Genomic DNA, 13106 nt, shown 5'->3' with positions numbered 1-13106 from the left:
TGCGGCAATAAGCTTTTGCCCAACTTCCAAACAACATTTCAATTTATTGAAAAATAAATTTTTCTCTCACTGAAAAAAAAATTTTTGATTGGTTTCCATTGTTTTTTTTCTACCAACAGCTATCTTCGGTTCCAATTCACTTTCTGGGCTTTCAATTTCAGTTTAAGTCAATCAAGTGAGATTGATCACTCTTATCGTTTAAGAACACGGCCTTCGCCGGCATGAACACAAAATGTTTTCAATTCATATGAAGTGTTTGTTTTCTAACTACCACGACGGCCTCCGATAATCAATTGGCCCGCAAAATTTAGTTTTGTTCTGATCAAGCTCTCCAAGCAAAAACACTTTGAAATTTTCAAAATGTTTCATGCAGCAAATCGCAACCTAATGTTTTTCTATGGAAGCAAGTCAAGCGATTAAATATTGAAATATTTCAAGTTCTTTCATAGAGCGAATCAACTCGCAAAAGTAAAGTTTTTCTAGGCAAACTATTAAAGCAAGGAAATAGAGCGAATCAGCTGACAAAGAGTTAAAAAATTGTTACTCAGCTATTCAAGCTATGAAACTTTTTTAGAAAAAATTCCAGTTGTTTCACAAAGCAAATCAGTTGGCGAAAATTCATATTTTTTCTTCGTAAGCTACTCAGGCTATGAAATGAAATATTTCAAGTTACTTCTCAGAACGAACTGATTTGCAAAATGTTCAAGTTTTTCTTCGAAAACTATACAAAACATTCAAAAATTTTCTCAGTTATTGCTTAGACTGATTTGGTTGACGTAGCGTATAAGTTTTTCGAAGTTTTGAATTATTCGAATTATACTGATAAATTTCGCAAAAAATAAATTTTTTCTAAGCAAGCTGTTTAAGCTATGAAGTTTTAAATAAATCAAAGTAGCTTAAAAAGTGAATCAGATGGCAAACTATTTTTCTGTTGAAACTGTTCAAGTGATTTACAGGTTTTCGCTTAGTTTTTTCATTTTTTTAAAGCTAATCGAGCAAGGAACTTCGAAAAAATCCAAGCCATTTCCAAGACGAATCGTTTTTGCCTTAAGTTAAATTTTTCCAAAGCAAGCAAATCAAGCTAAGACACTTTGACATAATTCAAGATATTTTTTGACTCAAATCGGTTCACGAAAACTTTGTTTGACCAAGTCGAAACTTTGAAGCTATTCGAAACTTTGTAAACTATCAAATTTTGAAAACTTTCCTAAGCAAGCTAATAGAGCTAACCAACTTTGAAAAAATTGAAGTTATTTCATAAACTGAATAAATTCGCAAGAAGCTTCAAGTTAATGAAATAAGAAAGTTTCTAAATCTAACTATTACAGATAATTAACCTTGAAAAACTTAGTTATTTCATAAACCAAATCAGTTCGCGAGAAGCTTCAAGTTTTTCTGAGCAAGCTTTTAAAGCTATGAAAATTTGGAATGTTTTAATTTCCTTCGTATACTGAATCGGTTCGCCAAAAACTTTGAAATTTTTGAAGTAGACTAATCAAGCTATGAAACTTTCACAATTTTCAAATAAATTTGTGGATCGGTTCGGTTCGAGAAAAGCTCGGAAGTTTTTCTAGGCAAGCTTTGAAAGCTTTGAATTTTCAAAAACTTTCAAGTTATTTTATAGATTAAACGAGTTCGCAAAAAATTTAAGTTTTTTGAAATAGTTCAATTTGTTTCATAAATCGTTCAGCTTGGGAAAAAAAATAAAGTTTTTTTAGCAACCTATTCAAGCTATGAAACTTTGTGATCTTTTTAGAGCCAATTCGGTGACCCCGAATCGATCGACGAACTGTTGAAAACTTCCTACGCAAGCTATTAGAGCTAAGCAACTTTGAAAAACCTAAAGTTATTTCATAAACTGAATAAATTCGCAAGAAGCTTCAAGTTAATGAAAAAAAAAATCTAAAGCTATGATTTTTTGAATTATTATAAGTTTTTTTACAGACTGAATCAGTTGGCGAAAAGCTTCAAAAATTTTGAAGTATCAAGTCAAACTCTGAACCTTTGAAATATTTCAATTAAAATTGTGGACCGATTCGGTTCGCGAAAAGCTCGAAGTTGTCTAGGCAAGCTTTGAAGGCTATGTAAAATCAAAATCTTTCAAATTATTTTATAGATTGAATCAGTTTGCAAAAAAATTAAGTTTTTTGAAATAGTTCAATTTGGTTTGTAAATCGAATCAGCTTGGGAAGAAAATAAATTTTTTTAAGCAACATATTCAAGCTATGAAACTTTGTGATCTTTTTAGAGCCATTTCGGTGACCCCGAATTGGTCGACGAACTGTTGAAATATTTTTAAGCATGCTAATAGAGCTAAACAACTTTGAAAAATTTGAAGTTATTTCATAAACTGAATAAATTCGCAAGGAGCTTCAAGTTAATGAAATAAGAAAGTTTCTAAGTCTAACTATTACCGATAATTAACCTTGAAAAACTTAAGGTTATTTCATAAACCGAATCAGTTTGCGAGAAGCTTCAAGTTTTGCCGAGCAAGCTTTCAAAGCTATGAAAATTTGGAATGTTTTAATTTCCTTCGTAGACTGAATCGGTTCGCCAAAAACTTTGAATTTTTTGAAGTAGACTAATCAAGCTATGAAACTTTCACAATTTTCAAATAAGTTTGTGAACCGATTCGGTTCAAGGAAAGCTCGGAAGTTTTTCTAGGCAAGCTTTGAAAGCTATGAATTTTCAAAAACTTTCAAGTTATTTTATAGATTAAATCAGTTCGCAAAAAATTTAAGTTTTTTTGAAATAGTTCAATTTGTTTCATAAATCGAATCAGCTTGGGAATAAAATGAAGTTTTTTTAGCAACCTATTCAAGCTATGAAACTTTGTGATTTTTTTAGAGCCATTTCGGTGACCCCGAATTGGTCGACGAACTGTTGAAGTTTTTCTAAGCAAGCCATTAGAGCTAACCAACTTTGAAAAATTTGAAGTTATTTCATAAGCTGAATAAATTCGCAAGGAGCTTCAAGTTAATGAAATAAGAAAGTTTCTAAGTCTAACTAATACCGATAATTAACCTTGAAAAACTTAAGGTTATTTCATAAACCGAATCAGTTTGCGAGAAGCTTCTATTTTTATCGAGCAAGCTTTTAAAGCTATGAAAATTTGGAATGTTTTAATTTCCTTCGTAGACTGAATCGGTTCGCCAAAAACTTTGAAATTTTTGAAGTAGACTAATCAAGCTATGAAACTTTCACAATTTTCAAATAAGTTTATGAACCGATTCGGTTCAAGAAAATCTCGGAAGTTTTTCTAGGCAAGCTTTGAAAGCTATGAATTTTGAAAAACTTTTAAGTTATTTTATAGATTAAATCAGTTCGCAAAAACTTTAAGTTTTTTTGAAATAGTTCAATTTGTTTCATAAATCGAATCAGCTTGGGAATAAAATGAAATTTTTTTAGCAACCTATTCAAGCTATGAAGCTTTGTGATTTTTTTAGAGCCATTTCGGTGACCCCGAATTGGTCGACGAACTGTTGAAAATTTTCTACGCAAGCTATTAGAGCTAAGCAACTTTGAAAAACCTAAAGTTATTTCATAAACTGAATAATTTCGCAAGAAGCTTTAAGTTAATGAAATAAGAAAGATTCTAAAGCTATGATTTTTTGAATTATTATAAGTTTTTTTAAAGACTGAATCGGTTGGCGAAAAGCTTCAAAAATTTTGAAGCATCAAGTCAAACTCTGAAACTTCGAATTATTTCAATTAAAATTGTGGACCGATTCGGTTCGCGAAAAGCTCGAAGTTTTTCTAGGCAAGCTTTGAAGGCTATGAAAATTCAAAATCTTTCAAATTATTTTATAGATTGAATCAGTTTGCAAAAAATTTAAGTTTTTTGAAATAGTTCAATTTGGTTTGTAAATCGAATCAGCTTGGGAAAAAATTAAAGCTTTTTCAACAACATATTCAAGCTATTAAACCTTGTGATATTTTGAAAGCCATTTTGTTCACCGAATCGATCGACAAACTGTTGAAAATTTTCTAAGCAAGCTAATAGAGCTAACCAACTTTGAAAAATTTGAAGTTATTTCATAAACTGAATAAATTCGCAAGAAGCTTCAAGTTAATGAAAAAAGAAAGTTTCTAAATCTAACTATTACAGATAATTAACCTTGAAAAACCTAAAGTTATTTCTTAAACCGAATCAGTTTGCAAGAAGCTTCAAGTTTTTCTGAGCAAGCTTTTAAAGCTATGAAAATTTGGAATGTTTTAATTTCCTTCGTAGACTGAATCGGTTCGCCAAAAACTTTGAAATTTTTGAAGTAGACTAATCAAGCTATGAAACTTTCACAATTTTCAAATAAATTTGTGGATTGACTAAGTTCGAGAAAAGCTCGAAAGTTTTTCTAGGCAAGCTTTGAAAGCTATGAATTTTCAAAAACTTTCAAGTTATTTTATAGATTAAATCAGTTCGCAAAAAAATTAGGTTTTTTGAAATAGTTCAATTTGTTTCATAAATTGAATCAGCTTGGGAATAAAATAAAGTTTTTTTAGCAACCTATTCAAGCTATGAAACTTTGTGATCTTTTTAGAGACATTTCGGTGACCCCGAATTGGTCGACGAACTGTTGAAAATTTTCTACGCAAGCTATTAGAGCTAAGCAACTTTGAAAAACCTAAAGTTATTTCAAAAACTGAATATTTTCGCAAGAAGCTTTAAGTTAATGAAATAAGAAAGATTCTAAAGCTACAATTTTTTGAATTATTGCAAGTTTTTTTAAAGACTGAATCGGTTGGCGAAAAGCTTCAAAAATTTTGAAGCATCAAGTCAAACTCTGAAACTTCCAATTATTTCAATTAAAATTGTGGACCGATTCGGTTCGCGAAAAACTCGAAGTTTTTCTAGGCAAGCTTTGAAGGCTATGAAAATTCAAAATCTTTCAAATTATTTTATAGATTGAATCAGTTTGCAAAAAATTTAAGTTTTTTGAAATAGTTCAATTTGGTTTGTAAATCGAATCAGCTTGGGACAAAATTAAAGCTTTTTCAACAACATATTCAAGCTATTAAACCTTGTGATATTTTAAAAGCCATTTTGTTCACCGAATCGATCGACAAACTGTTGAAAATTTTCTAAGCAAGCTAATAGAGCTAACCAAATTTGAAAAATTTGAAGTTATTTCATAAACTGAATAAATTCGCAAGAAGCTTCAAGTTAATGAAATAAGAAAGTTTCTAAATCTAACTATTACAGATAATTAACCTTGAAAAACCTAAAATTATTTCATAAACCGAATCAGTTTGCAAGAAGCTTCAAGTTTTTCTGAGCAAGCTTTTAAAGCTATGAAAATTTGGAGTGTTTTAATTTCCTTCGTAGACTGAATCGGTTAGCCAAAAACTTTGAAATTTTTGAAGTAGACTAATCAAGCTATGAAACTTTCACAATTTTCAAATAAATTTGTGGATTGACTAGGTTCGAGAAAAGCTCGAAAGTTTTTCTAGGCAAGCTTTGAAAGCTATGAATTTTCAAAAACTTTCAAGTTATTTTATAGATTAAATCAGTTCGCAAAAAATTTCAGTTTTTTGAAATAGTTCAATTTATTTCATAAATTGTTCAAATTGGGAAAAAGTTTTTTTAGCAAACTTTTCAAGCTGTGAAACTTTGTGATCTTTTTAGAACCATTTCGGTGACTCCGAATCGATCGACGAACTGTTGAAAACTTTCTACGCAAGCTATTAGAGCTAAGCAACTTTGAAAAACCTAACGTTATTTCATCAACTGAATAAATTCTCAAGAAGCTTTAAGTTAATGAAACAAGAAAGATTCTAAATCTAACTATTACAGATAATTAACCTTAAAAAATTTAAAGTTATTCCATAAACAGAATCAGTTCGCGAGAAGCTTCAAGTTTTTCTGAGCAAGCTTTTAAGGCTATAGAAATTTGGAATGTTTTAATTTCCTTCGTAGACTGAATCGGTTCGCCAAAAACTTTGAAAATTTTGAAGTAGACTTATCAAGCTATGAAACTTTTACAATTTTCAAATAAGTTTGTGGATCGATTTGGTTCGAGAAAAGCTCGGAAGTTTTTCTAGGCAAGCTTTGAAAGCTTTGAATTTTCAAAAACTTTCAAGTTATTTTATAGATTAAACCAGTTCGCAAAAAATTTCAGTTTTTTGAAATAGTTCAATTTGTTTCATAAATTGTTCAAATTGGGAAAAAGTTTTTTTAGCAAACTATTCAAGCTGTGAAACTTTGTGATCTTTTTAGAACCATTTCGGTGACTCCGAATCGATCGACGAACTGTTGAAAACTTTCTACGCAAGCTATTAGAGCTAAGCAACTTTGAAAAACCTAAAGTTATTTCATCAACTGAATAAATTCTCAAGAAGCTTTAAGTTAATGAAACAAGAAAGATTCTAAAGCTATGATTTTTTGAATTATTATAAGTTTTTTTTAAAGACTGAATCGGTTGGCGAAAAGCTCGAAGTTTTTCTAGTCAAGCGTTGAAGGCTATGAAAATTCAAAATCTTTAAAATTATTTTATAGATTGAATCAGTTTGCAAAAGTTAAAGTTTTTTGAAATTGTTCAATTTGTTTCATAAATCGTTCAGCTTGGGAAAAAAATAAAGTTTTTTTTAGCAAACTATTCAAGCTATGAAACTTTGTGATCTTTTTAGAGCCAATTCGGTGACACCGAATCGATCGACGAACTGTTGAAAACTTCCTACGCAAGCTATTAGAGCTAAGCAACTTTGAAAAACCTAAAGTTATTTCATAAACTGAATAAATTCGCAAGAAGCTTCAAGTTAATGAAATAAGAAAGTTTCTAAATCTAACTATTACAGATAATTAACCTTGAAAAACTTAAAGTTATTCCATAAACCGAATCAGTTCGCGAGAAGCTTCAAGTTTTGCCGAGCAAGCTTTCAAAGCTATGAAAATTTGGAATGTTTTAATTTCCTTCGTAGACTGAATCGGTTCGCCAAAAACTTTGAAAATTTTGAAGTAGACTTATCAAGCTATGAAACTTTTACAATTTTCAAATAAGTTTGTGGATCGATTTGGTTCGAGAAAAGCTCGGAAGTTTTTCTAGGCAAGCTTTGAAAGCTTTGAATTTTCAAAAACTTTCAAGTTATTTTATAGATTAAACCAGTTCGCAAAAAATTTCAGTTTTTTGAAATAGTTCAATTTGTTTCAAAAATTGTTCAAATTGGGAAAAAGTTTTTTTAGCAAACTATTCAAGCTGTGAAACTTTGTGATCTTTTTAGAACCATTTCGGTGACTCCGAATCGATCGACGAACTGTTGAAAACTTTCTACGCAAGCTATTAGAGCTAAGCAACTTTGAAAAACCTAAAGTTATTTCATCAACTGAATAAATTCTCAAGAAGCTTTAAGTTAATGAAACAAGAAAGATTCTAAAGCTATGATTTTTTGAATTATTATAAGTTTTTTTTAAAGACTGAATCGGTTGGCGAAAAGCTCGAAGTTTTTCTAGTCAAGCGTTGAAGGCTATGAAAATTCAAAATCTTTAAAATCATTTTATAGATTGAATCAGTTTGCAAAAGTTAAAGTTTTTTGAAATTGTTCAATTTGTTTCATAAATCGTTCAGCTTGGGAAAAAAATAAAGTTTTTTTTAGCAAACTATTCAAGCTATGAAACTTTGTGATCTTTTTAGAGCCAATTCGGTGACACCGAATCGATCGACGAACTGTTGAAAACTTCCTACGCAAGCTATTAGAGCTAAGCAACTTTGAAAAACCTAAAGTTATTTCATAAACTGAATAAATTCGCAAGAAGCTTCAAGTTAATGAAATAAGAAAGTTTCTAAATCTAACTATTACAGATAATTAACCTTGAAAAACTTAAAGTTATTCCATAAACCGAATCAGTTCGCGAGAAGCTTCAAGTTTTGCCGAGCAAGCTTTCAAAGCTATGAAAATTTGGAATGTTTTAATTTCCTTCGTAGACTGAATCGGTTCGCCAAAAACTTTGAATTTTTTGAAGTAGACTAATCAAGCTATGAAACTTTCACAATTTTCAAATAAGTTTGTGAACCGATTCGGTTCAAGGAAAGCTCGGAAGTTTTTCTAGGCAAGCTTTGAAAGCTATGAATTTTCAAAAACTTTCAAGTTATTTTATAGATTAAATCAGTTCGCAAAAAAAATTAATTTTTTTGAAATAGTTCAATTTGATTCATAAATCGAATCAGCCTGGGAATAAAATAAAGTTTTTTTAGCAACCTATTCAAGCTATGAAACTTTGTGATCTTTTTAGAGCCATTTCGGTGTCCCCGAATCGGTCGACGATCTATTGAAAATTTTCTACGCAAGCTATTAGAGCTAAGCAACTTTGAAAAACCTAAAGTTATTTCATCAACTGAATAAATTCTCAAGAAGCTTTAAGTTAATGAAACAAGAAAGATTCTAAATCTAACTATTACAGATAATTAACCTTGAAAAATTTAAAGTTATTCCATAAACCGAATCAGTTCGCGAGAAGCTTCAAGTTTTTCTGAGCAAGCTTTTAAGGCTATAGAAATTTGGAATGTTTTAATTTCCTTCGTAGACTGAATCGGTTCGCCAAAAACTTTGAAAATTTTGAAGTAGACTTATCAAGCTATGAAACTTTTACAATTTTCAAATAAGTTTGTGGATCGATTTGGTTCGAGAAAAGCTCGGAAGTTTTTCTAGGCAAGCTTTGAAAGCTTTGAATTTTCAAAAACTTTCAAGTTATTTTATAGATTAAACCAGTTCGCAAAAAATTTCAGTTTTTTGAAATAGTTCAATTTGTTTCATAAATTGTTCAAATTGGGAAAAAGTTTTTTTAGCAAACTATTCAAGCTGTGAAACTTTGTGATCTTTTTAGAACCATTTCGGTGACTCCGAATCGATCGACGAACTGTTGAAAACTTTCTACGCAAGCTATTAGAGCTAAGCAACTTTGAAAAACCTAAAGTTATTTCATCAACTGAATAAATTCTCAAGAAGCTTTAAGTTAATGAAACAAGAAAGATTCTAAAGCTATGATTTTTTGAATTATTATAAGTTTTTTTTAAAGACTGAATCGGTTGGCGAAAAGCTCGAAGTTTTTCTAGTCAAGCTTTGAAGGCTATGAAAATTCAAAATCTTTAAAATTATTTTATAGATTGAATCAGTTTGCAAAAGTTAAAGTTTTTTGAAATTGTTCAATTTGTTTCATAAATCGTTCAGCTTGGGAAAAAAATAAAGTTTTTTTTAGCAAACTATTCAAGCTATGAAACTTTGTGATCTTTTTAGAGCCAATTCGGTGACACCGAATCGATCGACGAACTGTTGAAAACTTCCTACGCAAGCTATTAGAGCTAAGCAACTTTGAAAAACCTAAAGTTATTTCATAAACTGAATAAATTCGCAAGAAGCTTCAAGTTAATGAAATAAGAAAGTTTCTAAATCTAACTATTACAGATAATTAACCTTGAAAAACTTAAAGTTATTCCATAAACCGAATCAGTTCGCGAGAAGCTTCAAGTTTTGCCGAGCAAGCTTTCAAAGCTATGAAAATTTGGAATGTTTTAATTTCCTTCGTAGACTGAATCGGTTCGCCAAAAACTTTGAATTTTTTGAAGTAGACTAATCAAGCTATGAAACTTTCACAATTTTCAAATAAGTTTGTGAACCGATTCGGTTCAAGGAAAGCTCGGAAGTTTTTCTAGGCAAGCTTTGAAAGCTATGAATTTTCAAAAACTTTCAAGTTATTTTATAGATTAAATCAGTTCGCAAAAAAAATTAATTTTTTTGAAATAGTTCAATTTGATTCATAAATCGAATCAGCCTGGGAATAAAATAAAGTTTTTTTAGCAACCTATTCAAGCTATGAAACTTTGTGATCTTTTTAGAGCCATTTCGGTGTCCCCGAATCGGTCGACGAACTATTGAAAATTTTCTACGCAAGCTATTAGAGCTAAGCAACTTTCAAAAACCTAAAGTTATTTCACAAACTAAATAGTTTCGCAGGAAGCTTCAAGTTAATGAAACAAGAAAGATTCTACAGCTATGATTTTTTGAAGCACCTATTCAAGTTATAAAACTTTGTGATCTTTTTAGAGCCATTTCAGTGACCCCGAATCGGTCAACGAACTGTTGAAGTTTTGCTAAGCAAGATAATAGCGCCCACCAACTTTGAAAAATTTGAAGTTATTTCATAAACTGAATAAATTCGCAAGAAGCTTCAAGTTAATCAAATAAGAAAGTTTCTAAAGCTAACTATTACAGATAATTAACCTTAAAAAACTTAAAGTTATTCCATAAACCGAATCAGTTCGCAAGAAGCTTCAAGTTTTTCTGAGCAAGCTTTTAAAGCTATGAAACTTTGGACTATTTTAATTTCCTTCATAGACTGAATCGGTTCGCCAAAAACTTTGAAATTTTTGAAGTAGACTAATCAAGCTACGAAACTTTCACAAATTTCAAATAAGTTTCTGGACCAATTTGGTTCGAGAAAATCTCGGAAGTTTTTCTAGGCAAGCTTTGAAAGCTATGAATTTTCAAAAAATTTCAAGTATTTTATAGATTAAATCAGTTCGCAAAAAACTTAAATTTTTTGAAATTGTTCAATTTGTTTCATAAATCGAATCAGCTTGAGAATAAAATGAATTTTTTTAGCAACCTTTTCAAGCTATGAAACTTTGTGATCTTTTTAGAGCCATTTCGGTGACCCCGAATCGGTCAACGAACTGTTGAAGTTTTTCTAAGCAAGCTAATAGAGTTAACCAACTTTGAAAAATTTGAAGTTATTTCATAAACTGAATAAATTTGCAAGAAGCTTCAAGTTAATGAAATAAGAAAGTTTCTAAAGCTAACTATTAAAAATAATTAACTTTGAAAAACCTAAAGTTATTTCATTAACTAAATAGTTTCGCAAGAAGCTTCAAGTTAATCAAATCAGAAAGATTCTAACGCTATGATTTTTTGAATTATAATAAGTTCGCTAGAAGCTTCAAGTTAATGAAATAAAAAAAATTCTAAAGCTATGATTTTTTGAATTAGTATAAGTTTTTTTAAGGCTGAATTGGTTGGCAAAAGCTTTAAAAACTTTGATGTATCAAGTCAAACTCTGAAACTTCGAATTTCTTCAAATAAGCTGGTGGACCGAATCGGTTCAAGAAAGGTTTCAGTTTTTATAAGAATACTTTAAAAGCTGTGAAATGTTAGAGTAAATAAACGGAATAAATTTGTGAAAAAAAATAAAAATTTCTAAGCGAGCTACTCAAGCTATCAAACTTTGTGAACTTTTTTCAAGTTATTTCGGGGACTAAAACCGTCCGCAGAAAATTTACAGTTTTTCTAAGCAAGCTTTTAAATCCATGAGATTTCAAATTGTTCTTAATTACTCCATAGACTGAATGGGTACGCGATGAGCTTTAATTTTTCTAGGCAAGCTATTCACGCTCGGAAAATTTGAGTTTTTTGAAGTTATTTTGTAGAGCGAATTGGTTGTCGAACTGTTGAAGTTTTTCTAAACAGGTTATTAGAGCTAACCAACTTTGAAAAATTTCAAGTTTTTTCATAAGCCAAATCAGTTCGCAAGAAACTTCAAGTTTTTCGGAGCAAGCTTTTGAAGCTATGAAAATTTGGAATATTTTAATTTCTTTCATAGACTGAATAGGTTCGCCGAAAGCTTTGAAATTTTTGAAGTAGACTAGTCAAGCTATGAAACTTTGAACTATTTCAAATAATTTTGTGGACCGATTCGGTTCGCGAAAATCTCGAAATTTTTCTAGGCAAGCTTTGAAAGCTATGAAACTTCACTTTCTTTCAAGTTATTTTTTAGATTGAACCAGTTCGCAAAAAGTTCAAGTTTTTTGAAGTAGTTCAATTAGTTTCGTAAATCGAATCAGCTTGGATAAAATTTAAAGCTTTTTAAGCAACCTATTCAAGCTATGAAACCTTGTGAACTTTTTAAAGCCATTTCGGTGACCGAATCGGTCGACGAACTGTTGAAGTTTTTCTAAGAAAACTATTAGAGCTAAGCAACTTTGAAAAAATTCAATTTTTTTCATAAATTGAAGGAGTTAGCAAGAAGCTTAAAGTTATTGATATAAAAAAGTTTTTAAAGCTTCGATTTTTTGAAATTTTTGTAAGTTTTTTTAAAGACTGAATCGGTTGGCGAAAAGCTTCAAAAATTTTGAAGTAACGAGTCAAACTCTGAAATTTCGAATTATTTCAAATAAAATTGTGGACCGATTCGGTTCGCGAAAATCTCGAAACTTTTCTAGGCAAGCTTTGAAAACTATGAAACTTCAAAATCTTTCAAATTTTTCATGATTGAATCAGTTCGCAAAAAATTTGAGTTTTTTGAAATAGTTCAGTTTGTTAAATAAATCGAATCAGCTTGGGAAGAAAAAAATTTTTTTAAAGCAATCTTTTCAAGCTATGAAACTTTGTGATCTTTTAAAAGCCATTTTGGTGACCGAATCGGTCGACGAACTGTTGAAGTTTTTCTAAACAAACTATTAGAGCTAACCAACTTTGAAAAATTTCAAGTTATTTCATAAGCCAAATCAGTTCGCAAGAAACTTCAAGTTTTTCTTAGCAAGCTTTTAAAACTATGAAAATTTGGAATATTTTAATTGCCTTCATAGACTGAATCGGTTCGCCGAAAGCTTTGAAATTTGTGAAGTAGACTAGTCAAGCTATGAAACTTTGAACTATTTCAAATAATTTTGCGGACCGATTTGGTTCGCAAAATCTCGAAATTTTTTTAGGCAAGCTTTGAAAGCTATAAAACTTTGTGAAATTTTTAAAGCCATTTTGGTGACCGAATCGGTCGACGAACTGTTGAAAATTTTCTAAGCAAGCTATTAGAGCTAAGCAACTTTGAAAAGTTTCAAGTTATTCCATAATTGAATAAGTTCGCAAGAAGCTTCAAGTTAATTAAACAAAAAAAATTTCTAAAGTTATGATTTTTTGAATTAGTATAAGTTTTTTTTAAGACTGAATTTGTTGGCAAAAGCTTTAAAAACTTTGAAGTATCAAGTCAAACTCTGAAACCTCGAATTTTCTTAAATAAGCTGTGGACCGAATCGGTTCAAGAAAGGTTTCAGTTTTTCCAAGAATGCTTTAAAAGCTGTGAAATGTTAGAGTAAATAAACAGAATCATTTTGTGAAAAAGTTAAAAA

The sequence above is a fragment of the Symsagittifera roscoffensis genome, chromosome 9 (assembly GCF_963678635.1).
Source record: "Symsagittifera roscoffensis chromosome 9, txSymRosc1.1, whole genome shotgun sequence".
Taxonomy (NCBI): Eukaryota; Metazoa; Xenacoelomorpha; order Acoela; family Convolutidae; genus Symsagittifera; species Symsagittifera roscoffensis.
This window is presented reverse-complemented; position numbering follows the sequence as displayed.